Below are 23,650 nucleotides of genomic sequence, written 5' to 3'. Positions count from 1 at the left end.
AGCAGACGTTGCCGAAGTAAAAGCTCGATGCCTTGTTCTTTTCTTTTTTTTCCATTTTTCAAATCAAATCCAAAAAAGATTATCTAAAATCTCTCGTCTGACATATTGTACATATCCGGTAGTTGACATGCCGTAATGTGTAATATATCTCTTTATCAATAAAGTTTGTTATTACGTTAACAGCAATGCCTGGCCGTGCGGTTAGCGCGCAGGACTGATTGTCTCGATAGTCCCGGTTTAATACCCTGTTCGATGCCATCTCCCGTCGTCCAGCGGGAGATTTGGATAAAGAAGTAAATTATCTTTAACTTTGAAGGAACATCCAAACATGTAAAACATTTTACAGAAAAAAAATTTACAGTGCCAACTGAATCTTTGGAACATTATTACTTTTGACAATGAAAACAAAATCACGTCTTGAATATTCCTTGCGAATAGGCGGATCCGACAAGGATCCGACTCCGACGGGGGCCGCCTCTGAGTTTGTGTGACAACACAAACTCTCTTCGTAATCTTGTTCTTTTATTCACTCGAGACGGGTTCGACAAATTGTTTTGTTTGTAATTGAGAAAATATGTGTAGGTCAAGTGAAAACAAAAATGTGAATACCAGTGAAATCTGAGGACAATAATGACTAACTATTAATAAAATATGTTTCCTTTTTCTTATTGTAGATATTAATGTACCACAATCATTTTGGAGGAGTCAGGCCTTAGGGTTACTTACGGTCATACTCTTCATGCTTAGGATCTGACAAAAAGACTTAAAGAATTACGGAGCCATTGATATTTTCACGTATCATGTTTAAGTCTTGTCTTTGAGTCCTAAGATCAATAAGGAACGCAGCATTTCCCGTGGCTACGCAGCCCCAGCTGTGACCTACATAGTTTGCCAAATCTAGTGCAGGGATAACCATCGTCCGCCGGTTGTCGATTTAGATTTTCTTTTCGCTTCTACCTCTGTCCTCGGCAGCGGATTTTCATTTGATCTCAAATGTGTATCATTATGTACTGAATGTTATAAAATACAAGAAAGTGATTTAAAAATAATTTTGTAACACAATTTTCCGCTTTTATATTTACATTTCGTTTTATTTAATGTATGTGATAGTTAGAGCAAGTCAGGAAATTTTTTAAAGTGAAGCCCATGTTTTCAATATACTTTAATTCTAACGTTTCAAATGTGTAAGAAGGCCTGGATATTAAAATGCACTGTGCAAATTACCAAGAAAGACACCTTTACAGGTAAGAAGTCTGAAGAGTGCTTTGAGCTTCCACGACAGGGAGCAGAGCTTCGGCCACAAAAGTGATTTCCTGCTCTCTGAACTACAGAAATCATTATTCAGGCAGAAGAAATAGCGCTGAGCATTGAAGTCCTATGGTCAGAAGCGTAGCTAGGGTGGGGGAGGAGAGGGGGAGAATTTGAAGATCCCCCCGGGTCCCCTACCAATTGAGTGTCTGAAATTTGTTTTTAAATAAATTAAATATTTCGTAACTGTCATGTAATCTTGCTTTTCAAGTTGTTATATAAGTCAGTGACCCTGTTTTATGTAGTCCACACAGATTATTAACACTTTCCGTGCGGGATTACTCTCAATTTGAAGGAGTAACTTCCATAGCGCTGACTAGTGCTGTGTTACTCTCAGGAAGTAACTTGTTATATAGGGTAGTTTATTTCATCATCCTTATCATTTAAGAAGAAACCTGATAAGAGCACTGAAAACAAAATCTAGTGCATTGAGCAAACCAGGAGTTGGTTTCACCAAATGGAAGAAACCTGAGAGACTGAAAGAACATGAAGAAGGAGTCCACCACAGAAAAGCTTTTTTGAAGTGGAAGCTAGAAGAAGAAAAGCTTAGGCAGAAGCAGATGAACTGTCACATATGTTTCATACACAAATTTTGAAAAATCAGCAGTATTGGAGAGATATTCCGAAAAGTGTAGCAGCAGCTATTAACAAACTCAAGCTTACGTGGTCACAACGAAAAACTGAATTCACACAATCCTGGGAACTTCCTAGCATCTTTGAAATTTTTTGCAGAATTTGATGAAGTTACAAAACACTAGTTACATAGACTCGAATATGGGAAGACACATTATTTGTCACCAGAAATTCTAAATGAGTTCATAAACTTGATGGGCAATAAAGTTGGAGAATTAATTGTTGAGAAAGTCAAGCAAGTTTGTTACTTTTTTCTGACGCTTGATTCCACCCCAGATGTTTCTCACCAAGAACAGGTATCCCTAATAGTTCGTTACTTGGATGTTGATAATTTCGAAATAAAAGAGTCATTCATTTTTTTTACTTTGAAATTTTGAAACCTGATGGGCAACATTATGAAGAACTTGTTCTGAAAACTCTTAAAGACATTGGACTGGACTTTGATCTGTGCAGAGGTCAAACTTATGATAACGCAGCCACAATGAGTGGCCGTCTGTTTGGCCTGCAGAAACGTCTATTAGACGTCTAAATGCAACATTTCTTAACTGTGATAATCTGGCAGCTCTTTATTCTGCTGAGATAGATCCAGCAATTGTCACCTTTTTTGGAACTGTACATGAATCGTTCAACTTTTTTCCCAATCAATTCACCCGAGAGATGGGCCAAACCGAAAGAAGTTAGAGCCGGGAGTTTAAAAAAGAAGAGTAATGCAAAGGTGGACCGCAAGAGAAAAAGCTACGTCGGCAGTTTCCTTGCATCTAGACAAAAATCATCAAGCTGTAGGAGAAACTTTCTGAATCAACAACTGAAAGAATGGACACTAGAAGCAATGCACAGAATCTTCTTCATGCAGTGAAAAATTATGAATTTTTGCTTATCTGGAATTCTGGTCAAATCTACTGCGATAAATCAATATAGTTCAGAAGAAACTACAAAAGTCTGGACTGCACATACGGGAAGCTGCTGATGAAATTAAAACCCTGTCATGCTTTCTTCAAAATGATGAGATACTGACGAAACTATTCACCCAATCCATCGAAAGAGCAAAAGAAGGTAGTGAATGCTATGGATTTCCTGTAATCAAAACAACCAGAAGAAAGAAAAGACTTGATGGGAAGATGAGTTCTGATGTAGGGCTATCAACAGAACTGCTATTCAAACGTGTTGCGACAGAAGTGCTGGACAGACTTCATATGGAGATGAAGGACAGATTCTAAATGCTGGAAAACCATGTGGGCACATTTGGGTTTCTTCTTGAACCAAGACACCTCTTGGAGTCTATGGGTGACGACACGCTGATGATAACACGTTGGTGTTACTTTTTCCTGTTTGATGAAATACAAGCAAATCGCTTTTTCAATGATGTCATTGATGCACAAGCACTTTTCATCAACAAACCAGTACCACAATCACCAATTGACATATTGAGGAAGCTGGCTTCATATGGTAATGATGTGTGCTCAAACCTTGCAACATCCATTCGAATACTGCTAACTCAGGCCACTTCCATGTGAGAGATCATTCAAGCTCAAGTTAATCTAAAACTATCTCAGGAGCACAATGACGCAAAAAAAGGCTTATCATGGCTTTAATGTCAGTGCAGTCACAAATACTAGACACTATCGATGTAGATGATGTTATAGATGTATTTGCTGCACAGAAAGCACGACATGAAGAGATATGGATTGAGATTTGTCACGTGTGCATTATTTCGCCAATAAACAACGGTATTATTCATTTAAAGAGTCTTAATGATTATTTCTTGTTAATTTTACTGATATACTGTACCAATTTGAATGTTGGGTTATATATTTATTAAGTACATTATCTCATGTCATGATGTCGAATGTCAAAATGCAAGGGTCCCCCCCAAAGAGGTCAATTCCCTTGGGCCCCAAATCCCTAGCTACGCCTCTTCCTATGGTTACACACTTTGCACACCCTAAGTCCTGGCTTCATAAGATTCATACGCACCAATTTTTTTAAACTCACTATAAATGTATATGCTTATAACCGCTGTAATCTGCAGTTGGCAAATGTGAGTTTTCGATTCATCTAACAACTAGAAACCACTAACATATTACAGCGTAATATTCAACATTGAAATTACAAATAAAAATGGCGTATCCTATTTCCAAAATTAAAATAAAAATACATCGTAGAACAGAGAAATCCAAGATTTTAATTTCCCTCCATTTCAAGAGTTCCAAATTGAATTCCCTAAGGTGTCTTTCTCACAACGACAAAAGGTGGACATGGGAAACTTTGGAATTCGGCAACAACAATCAGAATTTAAAGAAAAAACAAAACTTTCTAGATTCCATTTTGTCTCTAAATTGGTGTTTTTTTCCTTTCATATTCTTCTTCACTTAATTTCTTTTTTCTGGCACAAGCGGCTGCCTAAGTTATGTGTAATATTGGACACAGTCTTTTGTAACCCATGTTTATGTTTCGTTTCACATAGTTAAGAGTCATCAAACACACTATGCCTATATGTAACACAGTAAAATAGTATTCAAATACAATCATTAAAGTTAAAGAATGTTTCATTTTAAATGACCAGGGCTACTTTGAGATAGAAGATATTTGATTCATTTTTTGGGCCCTCAACAATGCTTCGTAACTGACAAAATCCCTTTGATAGGGAAACCACTAATTCGATTTAAAAAAAGAGACCTCAAATAAACCTAGAATGAGAGCCTTCGAATTAACCTAGAAAGTAATACGTTTAATTCATTTAGAAAGAAACTCCACAAATAGTTCACAAAGAAAAGAAAAACAAAAATTCATCCAGAAGAGAGATCTCTAATACACTTAGTAGAAGAAATCTCAAATTCATCTATAAAGAAAAACCCCTAATTCACACATGAGAAATCTAATTTCCATGGTATAAAGAAACCTCAAATTCCCACATAATGAGATCTTTAAATTGCTTGGTATTAAGAATCTTCACATTCTCCTAGAAAGAGAAACCTCAAATTGAGATAAAAGGAAAGACCTAAAATTTGCCTAGTATAAACTGAAGACATCAAATAAAGCTAGAATAAGTGATCTGAATTACATTCACCTTGGATAGCTGCTTGGTCGTGGGGTATGCGCTCCTTCAGGGACTCAATGGTCCCTCAATGAACGCTGCCCACCACCATCTCCCCGCCGTCTTGTAAGTGGCGTTGGGCTAGAACGTAATAATCTTCATTGCTGAAGAAACGTCTGAAACTTACAATTCCATTCAAAACGCATAAAACACATAAAAAGGGACCCGGATGTGTGACGTGTTCAAACTCATGCCTATAGTAAGACTTTCTCGTTCCAAATACCAGAAGCCAATTATAATCCACTGTCAGGAAAAAAAAATAGCTTTCTACCGATAATTAGGCTTACACACATACACAAACACACACACATTTTACGCTCCTTTTGTACAAGAAGTTAAAACGACTGGTCGATTACATCAAAAGATTTTCCTAATAAACCAATCAAAATGTATGTTATTCATGAGATTTTTTTTTCTTTACGGTCAGTTTTTTTTTTTTTACACAAGACAAGGGAGGGAAATGAGATGTTTTTGGTCTGAACTTATCTGATTGGCGCAGAAGTGGAGTAAATAGGTCACCACATTTCGATAATTGTAAAAACTGGATAACTATTCGTTGATTTTTTAATATGCTCATGTAGACACATTTTCTATTTTGTTTAGATTTAAATAAGACAATAGACCTGACTTAAAACATGAATGAAATCTCATTCCAAGAGGGTTTTGATGAATGAACAAATAATTAATAATTAGTCCAATATCACACCAATAAGTTTCAATAACACACCTTTCACGCTCACATTTCATCTCGGCGCCCAACTGAACATTAACTCCCTACACCACAACAACGATAGTTACTATACGACTCCAAGGGCGGAAAGGCGACACACTTTCCCATATCCCAAAGCCATATTCCCAACGGGGAAACAAAAAAAAAACAGCTACCCAGCTAACAAAAGACTCTCTCTCTCTCTTGCGGGAACTAAGGATGACGTAAACACACACATACACAATATTCTAGACAACAAAACACACTTACAAGAAACTACTTCCTATACGCTAAAAAACCAATATTAAATACAAAAAAAATACTGTAAGCTGATTAGTTCATAATTAGGCACACGAAAACAAAACACTAATGTTTGTGCTTTTGTTTTCCTAATGTTATAAGATTCTTCAATTTCATACATCCATGGGCGTAGCCAGGGGACCCCCCCCCGAAATGAAATCCCCCCGGCAGAAGGGAATTGAAATTTAGTGACTGATTTTTTGCTTTGATTTTGTTTATTTTAGTTGAGATTTTAATACTAAACCATAACTTGCAGTTAAACTCCCTCTTCTATAAAACGAAAACAAAAAAATAATGCAAACGACAATACCAACATTCCAAGAGCATAGCTAAGGAAGATTTTGATTTTAAAACCCCCTTCGAAATTCACGATAAAACCCCCTTTTCAATATAAGACTATCCATACACCAGATTTAATGAGCGTAGCCAAGAGGGGTTTTGTCTTTAACACCCCCCCCCTTTTGCAGCGAGGTTTGAGGCTAAAAATCACATCTTTAATATAAAAAAAAGCAAATTACGCACTCAAATCGCTATGAGCGTAGCCAAATGAGATTTTGAGTTTAAACCCCCCATCAGTGGGATTTGAAGCTAAAAGAATACCTCTTCAATATAAAAAAAAGCATATTACGCACTGCTCCTGTGGCCTTTTAAACCCATCCAGGTGGTTTTGCCAACATGGCCATCATGTCATCGCAACTCTTGGTATGCCTAATTCATTTTGTCGGAGAACATGCCCCGCAAACCTCATGCGATTATCTGTCACAACCTAACTAAGGGGTCGACTCCCAGTTTGGCATGGATTTCCTTGATTGAGACCCGATCTCTAATAACTGACTCCTAAAATCCGTCTTAGCCATCTTTGTTGAGCCACATTTAGTATTTCTCAATTTCGTCAGATGACTATTCACTTCACTTTATTAATCGAGCCCAGCCACTGGTAGAGTTGTGTGACCTCTCTTGACTACGCTCTTGGAATTAGGTAACTGTAGTTTGTTTTAGATTTTATATTGAAAAGGGATTTGTATCATCAAAATCATGTGTTGGGGATTTTAAACTAAACAAGAATGAAGGAACAGGGTGAACGTTATCGTGATATTTAAAACAAGAAAATATTTAATATACTTTTAAAAATAAAGTAAAAGAAAGCTTATATTAATTAAGCGTAGTTGTAGCAATTAGTTTGCTTAAATGTGTAATAGATCTAGACCAACAACAATAAATATGTACGATTAGATTATTTTTACCAATTTCTTTTCTAATCATAATTTCATGCTTTTAGCTTTCTCTATATGTTATGATACAGGGCAAAATATGTAGGTCACAGCTGGGGCTGCGGAGCCACGTGGAATACTGCATTCCTCACTAATCTTCGGACTCGAAGACAAGCCTTATATATATGTTATGATCCCAACACTTGTCTGGAACAGTTGAGAAAGAGGGTGGTGAGAAAGAAGAGGGTATCTGTGTGAATGTTACCGTATCGCTTTTAAAAAGCATTTATTAAAAAAGGGTGAAAGACCTGAATTCGAACATTCGAACTCGAGGGCTCAAGCCTCCTCAAGCCAACACACTAACCGCTGTGCTAGTGAATCATTTATGAAAATAAAAGGTTTTATAGTTATCTAATGTTAGCTTCAAATTTTAAGGCGACGATCTACAAAGTATAAATGGGACTTACACCACCACATCAGTTAATAAAAATTTCTTTCTCTTGTTCGATACCAAACAAAATAATTAGTTGCCAATATTTAATTAACAAAATATTTTTTTTAATTGATTCTTGTTTAGTCAGGTAAAAAAAAATAATTGTGCGAAATTTCAGCTTGATCCAATATTGGGTTTGGGAGAACAAACGTGTGCAATCTTTTTACCAGTCAAACATACAAACAGAGGGAGTTGTATAACTTTATTTTAAGTTTTACGAGTTGAATCCGATATCTTAAGCCTCCCCAAGCCAAGTCACTAACCACTGTACCAGCAAATCATTTATAAAAATAGAATGTTTCATAGCTATCTATTGTTAGTTTCAAACTTTTACGCGTCGACCTAATTCTTAAAACAGTGTATAAAGAGAACTAATGCAATTTATACCGCAACATCTGTTAAGTACAATTTCCGTTTTTTTCCCCTCTTTTTGATACCAAACAAAATATTTAATTACCAATAATTTATTAAATGATTGGTTGTTGTTGTTTTTTTTAGCGGCCCCCGAAAGGAGAAAAGACGCTATTAGTTTTGTGTAGAATGTCTGTCTGTCTGTCTGTCCACCCGTCCCGTTTAGATCTCGTAAACTTAAAAAGATAGTGAAAATCCGACATCATAATATTTTAAACCATACAAAGTTCTGATGCAACGGCTACTTTTTTCTTTTCTGAAAGTGAAAAAATCTAATTTTAAATTAAACTTTTAACGAGACAGACAAACAGAGTGAGTTGATGAAGGTTTTTTAAAAAGGCAGTTATAGTTTAATTAAGGACTTAAGGTCACATTTCTGAGGCTTCTGTGTCCTTAGAAACTTCGTACGTGGCACAGGGGTAATTAAATCAAACCCAGTTATTTATGGCTAGTAATACCCAGCTTGTGGTGATTCGTTTAATTACAGACATTCTCATCTTCCCTGGTTGATCATTACTTAAGTAATAGAAAATAAGAGGCATGATCTTTTCCTTCACCTCTACTGCCACCAATTATGGGATCTCACTTTATAATAATGATCAGTTTATTGTTACATATGAAAAACTTGGGCGTTATAGGAATCAAGGACATATATCAGATGTTCATATTATGTACGTTTCGTCAAAGTCCAAAACGTGTTATAAAATAGGTTATAAATAGGTTACATGAATGTCGTAGTTACTTCACAGCCACACTGATGCACACAGCAGCGCGACGAGAGAAAAATGTAAAAGGTGCACTAGGACTAGGTAATCATCCTGTAAATCAGTTTCACACACTTTTAAAACTTAACAAAACACTTCGAAAACCTAACAAAACACTTTACAAAATTTTATTTGGATAATTTATGCCTTTAAAAATATATATTTAAAACAAGTAACAGTTAAATAGATTTATAAAAAAATCAATTCCTCCATTACATATATGATAGTGGTGCATTATTTTTCAATCAAATGACCAACGAGGAAGCCCAGCAAAAAGCAGGGTGCTATGACATCTGCACTATTATCAGCAGCAGACGCCATGTTCACAGAATGCCATAAGATATTTTGTATGGTAATTTAATAGGAGACAGGAGAGTTGTAGGTCGTCCACTTTTGATGTACTGATGCGCGACATAAAGCTCTTTAGAATACATATCAACGGTTTGGAGAAAGAATCACTGGATAGATCATAAAGCAAAGGTCTTTGAAGTAGAAAGAAGGATACAATGCTGCGGCGTCTGATGATAACAGATGCCCAACCCGTGACCGCAGATATATATCAAAGACAGCTCTCGTTAGATCGTCTTTCTGGACGTTAAATTCCACAGATAGATGCTTTATTTTTGCCTGGAGTCTTACAAGTGAGCTCAACATAATCAAGTTCCTATATTAACAGTCCAGCTAATGATTTCCACATAAGACTTTGAGTAAAACGTTTAAGTACGTCTGTTTATTCAACATTTCACTGAATACCTAGAAACATTCAAGTCGAATGCGGGAATTCCCGCTGAGCCGTGTTAAAAAAAAAATCCAAATTTAATTTTACGATGATTGTATTTTGGAAAATTATAACGGTCAAACCAGAGTTTTCATAGTGTGGCCAATGATGTATTTCTCACAAAAATATACCTAAACTGTCAAATTTATAAGAAAATCGTTAGAGTTGTTGTTGTTGTTTTTTTTGAAATACTATAGTCTCGTGGCGTTTTTAATTTGTGTATATTATTAACAATAAGTTACTATCCAGTGAACGATTTGTCGGTAAACAATTAGTCGGTGAACGAATTGTCTGTGAATGATTTGTCGTGTGAACGGTTTGTCGTGAACCAACTGTCGATGAACAAATTGTTGGTGAACAAGTTGTCTTTGAGCCAGTTGTCGGTGAGCGATAAGTCGGGTAAAGGAATAGTCGTGTGAACGAATAGTCGGGTGAACGAATAGGCTAGTCGTGAACAATTTGTCGGTGAAGGAAATGTCTCAGTTTTCGAATGGTACGTAGTGCTTCTATACTTTCCAGACCAGCAGAACATGGTTATTTGTAAGATAGTCTTGCCAGCATATGCCTATGATGTAGTGAAGGCACCTTTGATGGAGTGAAGGCACCTTTGATGGAGTGAAGGCACCTATGATGGAGTGAAGGCACCTTTAATGAAGCTGTTCAAAGAGCCATAGATGCTTCCACCCAAGTTTCAAAGCCATATATTTATTGCAGCTTTAACTCTTTCTCTCCGTAATTATTTTCCATGTTCCAATGGAATCATTCACTTTGCTCATTTGTATTTCGCTATCCTATTTTTATTAAACTTCAATAACTTTTTTGTTTGTTATCATAAAATGTTTTATTTGGTACAGAATTATAGAGGACTTTGTGTTCTTTTTAAAAATGCAAATTAAATTTCGTAAAACCAAAAATTAGTTAAATTTAATGGGGTCAAATCGACGTTGGTATCGTCTATTTGGAGAGAAAGAGTTAAAGACATTGATTTTCGTTATAAAGAAGGGAATAGACATCACTTAATTTATTTTCTAAAACATTTGTCTTTACTTTATTAATACTTCAATATGGAATAAAAACAATGGTAAATACAACCAATTTTTTGTCTTTCAAAACTCCTTCGTGCCCCTTCCCCTTCTCTAACTATCCCTGAATAGAAGATTTCTATAACAATTTCTGATTCAATAAATATCACTGATCTAGTGATTAGATGACTTCTATAACAAATTCTGATTCTATAAATATCACTGATCTAGTGAATAGAGGATTTCTATAACAATTTCTCATTCTATAAATATCACTGATCTAGTGAATAGAGGATTTCTATAACAAATTGATTCTATAAATATCACTGATCTAGTGAATAGAGGATTTCTATAACAATTTGATTCTATAAATATCACTGATCTAGTGAATAGAGGATTTCTATAACAATTTGATTATATAAATATCATTGATCTAGTGAATAGAGGATTTCTATTACAAATTCTGATTCTATAAATATTACTGATCTAGTGAATAGAGGGTTTTTATAACAATTTCTGATTCAATAAATATCACTGATCTAGTGAATAGAGGATTTCTATAACAATTTGATTCTATAAATATCACTGATCTAGTGAATAGAGGATTTCTATAACAAATTCTGATTCTATAAATATCACTGATCTAGTGAATAGAGGATTTTTATAACAATTTCTGATTCAATAAATATCACTGATCTAGTGAATAGAGGATTTCTATAACAATTTGATTCTATAAATATCACTGATCTAGTGAATAGAGGATTTCTATAACAATTTGATTCTATAAATATCACTGATCTAGTGAATAGAGGATTTTTATAACAATTTCTGATTCAATAAATATCACTGATCTAGTGAATAGAGGGTTTCTATAACAATTTGATTCTATAAATATCACTGATCTAGTGAATAGATGACTTCTATAACTTTTTTCTTTGCATATCTCGATGGCCTACATAAATTTTATCTTATCTTCCTATATATTATAGAAATTACTTCAAAAAAGAAGTTAATTACGTCATGCATGTTAATCAATGATTAGGTGACCTATAAAAAATGTCCTAATTGATGGCTTCTATCATTTATTGCTGACTATATGACTTCTATAACATGAAAATAATTTTGTATTTTGAGTTGTTTTTTTTTCAGCTAAAGTACCCGGATGTTTTTAATAAGACGATCCGTCGGATGAATGGCAACAAAGAGGAGACAATAAATAAAATCTACTATGATTGAAATACCTCCTAAATTTTTTTTATGAAATGTCAAACCACTTGAATGATAACCACTAGCGGATCCAGAACTTTGGAGTGGGGGGGGGGCGATTTTTTTCCAAACCCTAACCCTAACGCCCATTAAACACTAACTCTACACATAAACGTGCATACAGCGCGCGCGCGCACGCACACACACACACGCACGCACGCACACACACACATATATGTATATATATATATATATATATATATATACACATATATGTATATATATATATATATATATATATATATATATATATATATATATATATATATATATATATATATATATATATATATATATATATATATATATATATATATGAGAATAAAAAAAGCAGCATTTCTCAACCTTCGGCGAAAAACAAAAGAACTGGGGCAGCGCTATAAAGTTCTATGGTGAAGTTCGGGGCGAAGCCCCGACGCCATAAGCGTTTTCTTGCTTTTTTTCACTGCAGAAACGCATTCTCCTGACAAGTACAGCTCATTATTCATCAATGGAGTTCGGGACGAAGCCCCGACGCCAAAAGCGTTTTCTTGCATTCTTCACTGCAGAAACGCATTCTCCTGACATCTACAGCTCATTACTCATAAATGGAGTTCGGGGCGAAGCCCCGACGCCAAAAGCGTCCTCTTGCATTCTTCACTGCAGAAACGCATTCTCCTGACCTGAAGCTCATTATTCATACTATTAAAAAACGACCTTTCGAATAATGTTGTACTTGAAAAATATTCTAATTTGAATTTATAGGCCCATAATACATTGCGAATAAAACCGATTTGTTTCTTGAAAAGATAGGATACCCCACGTATTTAGATTTTTGCTTTGAGGATCGCCTTCGAAAAAAAACTTATTCGATAAATAGTATTCAAGAACAACCTAGTATAAATTGTGAGTAATAGTCCCAAATTTATTTAGCTAGAAAAATATCAGATTGAGTAAAGGTTGGGAAAAGGCGACTATGAAAACGTTATTTGAGTTTAGAACTCATCTCAATCATGACTCTTATACTGAAAAATTTCATTTGAATTCTAACTTTTCCAATGCAAAGTCTTTCTTAAAATACTTATGATAACTTCATGTGAAAATTACAAAAACTCTGTCTGGAAATGGGAATGGCGGTAGAGTGAAAACGATTAATCTTCGCTCCTTTAATAATTCCTGCTAAATATTGCATTTGACATTAAAGAATAGGGTAGGGGCGACTCGATATAAGAATTTAATTTATAGTATATATAAATTATATTAGTGACAGATTTTTTTAATTTTGTAATTTCTTAACTATAATACAAAAAGAAAAAGTATTGATTTGTCCGATGGGGGAAATGCGATTGCATGTATCGCCCCTCCCACCTGGTACAACCCTTTTTCATTTAAATTTACTAATGATACAATTTGAGATTAGAGTGTGGTACGACATATTTACAATGGGTCACATGTCAATACGTAGTTTATATTATATAGATATTCAACTAATTTTATTCACAAACTATGATTCTCCACAAAAATAGGACCGCCCCCCCCCAGCACTCAGAGGGCTAGAGTGGGGAGGGCAGTACATGCAATCGCCCCCTCCCCCCTTCACCCCACCGAATCGGCCAAAATACCAGAAAGGGAGCGACATAATATAAAATGTATATATTAATTCAACTAATTTTGTTCACAAACTATGATGTCTCCATAAAAACGGACCGCCCCCCCCCCACTCAAAGGGTTTAGGTGGGAAGGGCAGAAGAGGTATTCGTCCCCCCCCCCACACCAATCGGCAAACAGGGAACGACATAATATAAAGATCGGTTAAAATATAAATAACAAGTAACAAGGATATAGATATTTAATTGATTTTGTTAGCAGGCTGTGATTTCTACTAATAAATTGGACGGCGGGATTGATACCATCGCCCCCTCCCGACCCCACCAAATCGGCCAACATACTAGAGGGGGGGGGGCGAAATAATCTAAAAATAGGTTGAAATATAAATAATTAGTATATATTTTTAACATAAGTAATAAATTCGTATACAAATTGTGTGAATCCTATACTAAAGTTCGTCCGCCCCCCCCCTGGATCCGCCAGTGATGATAACCCCTTATTGGTCACAAGAAGTTGTGAATTTCAATTGATCATTATATACTGTCCAGATACCACTTCTGCTTTTGAATTTTCTAGATTCGGTTGAACTACTTTCTAGATTGAATAGTTCATTGAAATAGATCAACTACAATTACTACATTATAATTCACACAATCCATTGGATTCTAAAAGATGTTTCATATTCTAGTTTGTATTAGGCGCGTTCTATTTTTCTCTCCATAGCCTTTTTTTTAAACAAGTCCTTTATTTAACTATATCGTCAAAAAGTGGCAGAACCTGGACAGGGAAAAATCGAAAACTGCTCTGACAATTTTCCTAGAAATTTGATAGTTTATGACTTATGTATATATTTTGCGAAAAGAATTACTAGTTAATTGGCGACACTAGGAAAACTCTAGTTTTCTAGTAATAATCTTTAAAATGAATTTTGCTCTGGAGTTCAAGACATTGTAAAACACACAAACGTCAGCGGGTATTTCCGCATGTATTCATGAGTTAAATATAAAGAAATTTGACGTTTGAAAGCATTTTGCGCACCGTTCAGTAAGTCTGGATCGATAGGCGGCATAGGCCTATCATTAGAATTTTTTATACTATGCATTTTTTTTCGGGGGTGTGGGAGTGGGGATTATGGCGGGATAAAAAATGTTCAATCAACTGTTTCTTTTTAAATCTATCATTCATTAGTTATTATGAGCTAAATAATAGCTCCTACAAAGGTTGGTCAGCTGCATAAATTGTCTTTAAACAAAAAACTTTGTTATGTTACTTGTTTTTTTTTTTCATTGACACATGTGTTGAACGTTGCCAGTTCCTAGACGTATCGCTGTCAGGTGACAAAAACAATCATTAAAGGTCTCTTCGAACAAAAGTCCTTCAATATCAACATGTTTTCCAGTTATACGGACCTAGACCTAGTTGTTAGTAAGTTGTAAAGCAAGCAAGAACAAAATAGATTTACATCCTAGTGCAACTTTTAATCACTTTTAGAACATTAATTAAAATAAAGCTATACCCCCCCCCCCCAAATCTACTGAAATGTTAAAGTTTCATGTTTAAAAAAAAAAAAGGTGGAATATAAAGATTTCGTATCTACATAAATTATGACATTCGGGGAGTAATTGGGGCTGCCTTCTACATTCTATAGAATGAAGCCTTGATGGCTGGGAATGTAAGTATTAAACAATGATCGAAACACACTCCAATAATGTCAAGCTTAGCTATTTTACTTTCTATGCCCATTTGGACCAAGATATTTAATGCTTGGATAGGATGTTTCTTACTTAAATTGACCGATAGCAGTCACTTAGTACACGAATGCACAGGTCATCTGTCCATACTCAGCTTTCTTAATAGGGTTTATATATCTTTTTTTCCCATTTTACATCTATCGATCGATCAATTTAATAGCCTACATCTTTTCTTATATGTATGAATAAATCAATGGATCAATTAATAAATGTGTCTATATTTTACTCTGGCCTAATATCTCTATTGTGCGTCCAATCATCTGGTCAATATCTTCCTAACATCTAATACTTCTAACAGTTGAGTCTAACATATGTTCGTCACTTAGTTTATTAATTTTTTAAATTTTTTGTAATTTTAGATTATTTATAGACTACAGAATCTATCTAGTGCACTGAGATTTCTCAGTAGATCGATCCTAAACCTAAATCTACTAAAATTAATACAACAGCCTCACTAAACAAACCTACTAAAGAAGTAATACCAAAATACCTTAAAACCTTAGTTATAAATTTTCAAAGCATTAGGAACAAAACAGCAGACTTAGAAATTTTATTAGAATGTGAGAAACCAGACATAATTGCAGGAACAGAAACTTGGCTGCATCCTGAAATTTATAATGCAGAAATTTTCAATAGTAATTATGAAATTTTTAGAAAAGATAGGGCTGATAATCATGGAGGAGTTCTTTTAGCAATAAAAAACACTCTTATAGCAGAAGAAATTACCTTACCTAACTCAAAAAATGTAGAATCAACATTTTGTAAAATTAATACCACCTCAACATCCCTAATAATAGGCAGCATTTACAGACCACCAAATTCTAGTTTAGAATACATGCAGGAACTATGTAATCAGATTACTACACTTAAAGAGACAAATAAAAATGCAGTTTTTTGGATTATGGGTGATTTCAACCTACCTGATATAAATTGGAAAACACTAACCATAGATAAACACCAAAACCTTAAGGATATAAATGAGCTTTTCATAGAAACTTTACACAACCTAAGTTTAGATCAAATCATTAAAAAGCCAACTAGATTAAACAACACATTAGATCTCTTCTTAACCAACAGACCTGGATTAGTAGTTGATTATGAAATTATCCCTGGTCTATCAGACCATGAGATCATAAAAATACACAGTCAGATAAAAGCAGTAGCCAATACAAAACCCAAAAGAAAAATCTTACTCTGGAATAAATGTAACCTAACACAACTACACCAAGCTGCACTAAACTTTCAACAAACATTCTTATTAGAAAAAGACATTAACCAACCAGTCGATGACCTCTGGAATTTCATTAAAAACCATCTTAAAAGCATAATAGAAAATCATATACCAACTAAATACACATCAAACAAAATAAATAAATGCTGGTTTAATAATAGACTAAAGAAGCTTTGTAAACAGAAGGAAAACCTCTATAGAAAATTTAAAGAAACTAATGCAGAAAGAGTTTACAAAAAGTATATAAAAATTAAACACTTAACCCAAAAAGTAAGCAGACAGCTGCAGAGTGAATACATAAACAATGTAATATCTAAAGATAACAACAAAAACCTATGGTCATACATTAAGTCTAAGAAAATGGAAACAACAGGCGTAGCGCCATTAAAAGATGAACATAACATAATACATAATGATAATGAAACTAAAGCAAACATTCTAAACAAATACTTTGCATCAGCATTCTCAGCCCCAGGAGACAAAGACATATTACTGAATTTGAACCAAGTAGACAACATAGAAGATATAGTAGTACAAGAAAATGGAATTCAAAAACTATTAGCCAACACCAAACCAAATAAAGCTTCTGGACCTGATGGTATTCCAGCTAGATTACTCAAAGAACTAAGTAATGAGCTAGCCCCAGTGTTCAAAATACTCTTTCAGGCTTCACTTAACCAGGGCAGAGTACCAAAGGACTGGAAAGAAGCTAATGTCACCCCCCTATTTAAAAAAGGAGAAAAATCTGACCCAGGGAACTACAGACCAGTATCACTTACCAGCATCACATGTAAAATCCTAGAACACATAATATGTAGCAACATCATAAACCACTTAGACAAACATAATGTCCTCACACCATACCAACATGGCTTTAGGAAATATAGATCATGTGAAACACAACTAATAGGACTAATTGATGATTTTTCAAAAGGTTTAGATAATAGTGAACAAATAGATGCTATCTTACTAGATTTTTCTAAGGCTTTTGACAAAGTTCACCACCATAGTTTGCTTAAAAAATTAAAATATTTCGGCATTAATGGTCCACTGCATCAGTGGATTAAAGACTTTCTGATAGGGAGAGAACAAACTGTAATAATAAATGGCTCTAAATCAACACCGATAACAGTAAACTCAGGTGTACCTCAAGGTACAGTCTTGGGACCACTACTATTTTTAATTTACATAAATGATTTACCAAATTGCATTAGTTCAGGAACAAAAGTCAGATTATTTGCAGACGATTGCATAATATATAGAACAATAAAAACAACACAAGACACAGATATTTTACAAAGAGAATTAGATGAATTACAGAAATGGGAATCAAATTGGAGCATGTCTTTCCACCCAGAAAAATGTCAGTTGTTAAGAGTAACAAAAAAACTAAAACAAATTAATTCCACTTATCTTATTCATGGCAAACCAGTATCACAGACTAAAAACGCAAAATACCTAGGTGTTATAATAAATGAAAAACTATCATGGAATCCACATATTGATGAAACTACAAAAAAAATCAAACAAAGCATTAGGATTTATTAAAAGAAATTTCTATAAATCAAATAAGAACATAAAACTAAAATGTTACTTAACCTTGGTTAGGCCAATAATAGAATATGCATCCTCCGTTTGGGACCCCTCAACTCAAGAAAACATTAAGAAACTGGAACAGACACAAAATAGAGCAGTGAGATTCATAACAAACGAATATTCACATGTGACTAGAGTAACACCTTTAGTAAAATCACTAAATTTAGAAAGCCTTCAGGACAGAAGGCTCAAAAGTAAAGTAGCAATCATACATAAAACACTGAACCATAATCTTCAAATACAAAAACAAAATTTAATAAAATACTCTGAAAGACACAAAGATAAAGGCACATTCCTCGTCCCATATGCTAGGACAAATTTGTACAAATACTCCTTCTTCCCTAGTGCTATTAGAGCATGGAATGGGTTGCCTGAGCTAGCCAGGAAAACCAGTGACTTGGCAGAATTTAAGTCATTGGTTAATATGCATGACTAAATGCATGACGCGTAGGACGTAATCATCTTCTTTTTTGAAGTAACGTCTGTATTATATAAGATAAGATAAGATATAACGCAAATAATTACTTTCTAAGCATTTATATGTGGACAGGAGTGTCTCTCCAAAATAAGGCTCCACAGTCACATAAGGTGAATAATAGTCGTTACGACTGATGGAGGCCAACAATTTTAGTGCCTAAATAAAGCCTTCACTTTAAAGGTGTCTTTGTACAAATGATAAATCTCTGTCATACTCACCACTAACTAATCAAAAGGACAGAATGTATTCAATGTGTACTCACCCAACAGTGCTACACATTTTCCAAAAACGCCAGACGCGCTGCTTTGTTTAAAACACCTAGATCTAGATATATTTAACCAAGGTTGTCATATCTATTGTCTTTCCCTGTGTAGTGTGGCAAACTATTTAACGCAGCTGGTACTCACGAGGGGACTGATCACCAGGTGTAAACGATAAAACGAATCTGCGACATCAGGTCCAGTCCAAAGCGCACAGCACATTTTACTTCGTGTTTTTTTTTTCTTAATGTGCACTATGCTCCCCCTCTCTTTTCTAACTCTCCACTGCAGATGCGATTTACTGGCTGTGAAACGGGATGCAGTGAAATAGTCTCACTAAAGTCTGCTTCGCTTAACAAGTGGCCCTAACAAAAAGCCGACAAGTGCATTCTTATGTTTAACTCACCATTACCTTCTGGTGCTTTTTTTTTTTTTTGGTTCAAGCTTCTTAGCTATTGTGTGTGTGTTTGTGTGTGAGTGTGTGTGTGAGAGAGAGAGAGGGATGCGTTATACAACAACACTTTATAGCAACTGTTTGTGACATTCTATGAGCCTCCCTCCTCTTATTCCTTCAAATCCACGCCCTTCCCCTTTTCCAACCTCCTTTACGAAACCAAACCTCATGCCACCAATCAATTGTAAATCATATTCCTGTCAATCATCGTCACCGGCAGCCACTGCGAGTTTAACCCACTTCCACTACCAACTCATTAAGGACACACACACACACAAACACGTGCACACAATGTCGTCACACATACACAAACGCTCTGTGTCTTACACACACACACATACATGTTATCGTAGGAAGTTATTTTAATCAATGAAAAACAAACACTTATTAAACAAATGTATATCTTCACACACAAATATAAGTGATAATATCCTCGGTGGTGACTTGGCTTGTATCAATGTGCATTCAACAGTACTACAACACCAGGTTGTACAAGAGTACCCGCTCAATGAAATACAAATACGTAATATACAAATGTATATCTTCACACACACAGATAAAAGATCCTACCCTCAGTGTTGTAAGGCTTGGCTTATATCTATGTGCGTACAACACCAGGTCGTACAAGAGTAGGGCCTACCCGCAACCATTGACGTAGTCAGGCAAAGAAAATCACATATCTCCGCCCTAAATAAAATGTGCCATCCCATGGTTGTTACATCCCTACTCATTATCTTGGTTCTAATACGGTCACGTGATGATCTTCATGCATACTTCAATACGTGACGTTGATAAACAATTTGACTAGGCTACAGAGGAGGCCCACAACTGCAACAAAAGTGATCGTGACGTAAAGAAGTACTTCCTTAGCGTATCCGTGTGTTGATCGAGTCGCGCATAAATTATACTCTTAGTCTTGATTATGATAGTACTTTAACTTTAACTTTACTAAGTTAACTAAAAACTAAGTCGGGTAGTTTAAGTCAGTCTAAGTCTAAGTACTCATTCTGTTAAGTCGTTGGCTTTCCTGGCTGATTCATTAGGGTTTATTCAAAGAAAATTTCTATAAATCAAATAAGATCATAAAATTAAAATGTTATTTAACTTTGGTTAGGCCAATAATAGAATATGCATCCTCTGTTTGGGACCCCTCAACTCAAGAAAACATAAAGAAACTGGAACAGACACAAAATTGAGCAGTGAGATTCATAACAAACGAATATTTACATTTGACTAGAGAAACACCTTTGGTCAAATCCATGGGCGTAGCCCGGGGGGGAGGTTCAACCCCCCCCCCCGAAATGAACCCCCCCCCCCCCGGCGGAATTAAGTGACTGATTTTTCTTTCATTTTGTTTACTTTAGGTGAGATTTTAATACTAAATCATCACTTACCACAGCACAGCCGAGGGGGTTTTGAGTTAAAAACCCTCTACCAGGTGGTTTTGAGTTTAAAACCCTCTACCAGGGGGGTTTTGAGATTTTAAAAAACCCTATCAGGGGGTTTCGAGATACAAATCCCTCTACCAGGGGGTTTTGAGTTTAAAACCCCCTATCAGGTGCTTTGAGTTTAAAACCCCCTATATGGGTTTTGAATTTAAAACCCCCTACCAGGGGTTTTGAGTTTAAAACCCCCTACCAGGAGTTTTGCAGTTAAATCCCCCTCTTCTATAAACAAAACTAAAAAAATGAAAACGACAATTCCAAATTCCAAGAAAACAGCTAAGGAAGATTTTAACTTTAAAACCGCCTCCAAAAATTACGATAAACACCCTCTCAATAAAAAAAAAAAAGCAAATTACACACTCACAATTCTATGAGCGTAGCCAAAGGGGTTTTGAGTTTAACCCCCCCCCCTCCAGTTGGGATTTGAAACTAAAAAGTACCTAATCAATATAAAAAAAATCTAATTACACACTATAAAATCTATGAGCGTAGCCAAAGGGGGTTTGGTTTAAAAACCCCTGCCAGCGGGGTTTGAAGCTGAAAACTACCTCTTCTATATTAAAAAAAAGGAAATTACGCACTCAAAATGCTATGAGCGTAGCCAAAGGGGGTTTTGAGTTTAAATCCCCCTCCTCCAGATGGCTTTTTCTTTAAAGTTTAAAACCCCTCCAGACGGTTTTGAGTTTAAAATTCCTCTACAGAGCGTTTTGAGTTAGAAACCTCTCTCTTCAATATTATTTTAAAGCAAACTATAGTCACCCAATTCTATGATCGTAGCTAAATGGGAAAACAAAAAAACTCCAGAGATTTTTAAGTTTAAAACGCCTCAACAGATGATTTTGACGATAAAACTTTCCTTTTCAATATAAAATCTAAAGCGAAATACAGGCATGTAATTCCAAGAGCGTAGTCAAGAGAGGTTACAAATTTCTACCAGTGACTTGGGCTTCATTAATAAAGTGTGAATAGTCTTCTGCCGAAATTGAAAAAACACTAAATGTTGCTCAACAAAGATGGCTAAGACAAATTTTAGGAGTCAGTTATAGAGATCGGGTTTAAATCAAATAAATCATATGCCGAACGGGGAGTCGAACCCTTAATAAGGTTGTGACAGAGCGTCGCATGAGGTTTTGCGGGACATGTTCTCCGACAAAATGAATTACGCATAAGAAGAGTTGCGGAAACAGCTTGCGGAAAAAGTGTCTACGCCAGTAAGAATGGCACATTAGGTTTTTGAAATAAAACTTTTTAATAGCAAGATAATGCACTGTAGATACCTCAGAATATGCATTTTGTTGGCTTTCAATACCAGAAATAGTGCTCGGCGGCAGGGCTTCGCCCCGCGGGGAGCGGGGGGTCTACAAGTTTTCCACTAATTCCAGGAAGAACCTATTCTAGGGCACAATAAACGTCTTCCGAAAGGGTCAGAATGTAATAAAGATTAATTATGTACACACACACACACACATATTTTTTTTTCGCTGGGGGTGGGGGGAATCCCCTCCCAACACCCCCCCCCCCGAAAAAAATCCTGGCTACGCCCATGGTCAAATTACTAAATTTAGAAAGCCTTCAGGATAGAAGACTCAAAAGTAAAGTAGCAATGATACATAAAACACTGAACCATAATCTTCAAATACAAAAACAAAAATCTAATAAACTAGGCCTAATAAGAAAGACACTAAGATAAAGGCATATTCCTCGTTCCATATGCTAGGACAATGGTACAAATGCAATTGTCTTTAAATAATTTTTTATCAAATGAAAGCTGACAATGTGGTTTTTTTTATTATCGCGCGTAGGGTTAGCACCCCAAAATGATAATTTTTATTTTGTCTATTTTTCAGGAGATTTTTATGAGTTTTCGGGAGATTTTTAATTTCCGATTTCCAGGACTTTTAGGTATATTTTGCAATTAAGTAGATTTCAGGAGCCCCTTGGAAAATCAGGAAGCCCGCGGAAAACCTGTTATTATATATAAGTTATAATGTTTTAATTTAATAATTTACATCTGGCATTAGCGCGGGGCCTATGAAAGTGCGGGGCCCATTGCGACCATAAAGGTTGCAGTAGCCAAGTCCGGTTCTGATTGGTTTATTCTGCATGACTAGATGCATGACGCGTAGGACGTAATCATCTTCTTTTTTTGAAGTTACGTCTGTATTATATAAGATAAGAAGATAAGATCCATTCTATGCTCTAATAACACTAGGAAAGAAGGAACAATTGTAAGAATTTGCCTTAAGATGTGGAATATGAAATGTATTTTTATGTTTGAGTCTTTCTGACAATTAGGCTTTGATGTATATTTGTAAATTAAGATTCATCCTTTTTTTTTCTATTTTAAAAATTGACCTAGTGAGAGCCCAATGGCTAAACAAAAAAGCACACAATTATAACAGAATGCTGTTAGCGAGCCTCCCAAAGGGTTTGAACAATATTGGTCTAGGTGCAACGTCTCTGGCAAATCGTCTGATATGGCTAATTATCCTCTGAATTAACATTTCTAAGTAGATGACGATTCCCTGAAGTTGTATTTATTTAGCTCCCACGAACATCGATTCTAAGACAATAAAATTCGATGTCAAAATTACTTTGCTTCTACATGGTGTCAACAGTCAACTCTAAACTCTAGTATAGGCAGAACTGAGTGAGAGAGAAATAGAGAGAGAAAGAGAGAGAGAGAGAGTATTGAACTATAATTTTTGTGGGTCGTCTGAGTTAAGGCGGTTAAGGTGAAAGGGGGGGGGGGACGATCACCTTATTAAAATGTAGACATTAAAATGTATACGCTAGGTACATGTACTAAGGCCGATGATGAATATAAACCAAACACAATAAAGATAGAAGCGCTAAGCT

The 23,650-nt window shown here is 35.4% G+C and overlaps 1 protein-coding gene across 1 annotated transcript in view; it reads right to left on the bottom strand.

Moving 5' to 3' along the window:
* LOC106078394 (uncharacterized) overlaps window positions 1-19,033 on the bottom strand; it is a 49,740-nt gene extending 30,707 nt beyond the window's left edge. Inside the window, exon 1 of the mRNA XM_056036244.1 lies at window positions 18,895-19,033. The gene's annotated coding sequence lies outside the window, so the exon portion shown is untranslated. The remainder of the gene's footprint in view (window positions 1-18,894) is intronic.
* Window positions 19,034-23,650: the final 4,617 nt, after the last annotated feature.

This window comes from Biomphalaria glabrata, chromosome 7 (genome assembly GCF_947242115.1).
Source record: "Biomphalaria glabrata chromosome 7, xgBioGlab47.1, whole genome shotgun sequence".
Lineage (NCBI taxonomy): Eukaryota > Metazoa > Mollusca > Gastropoda > Planorbidae > Biomphalaria > Biomphalaria glabrata.
This window is presented reverse-complemented; position numbering and strand designations above follow the sequence as displayed.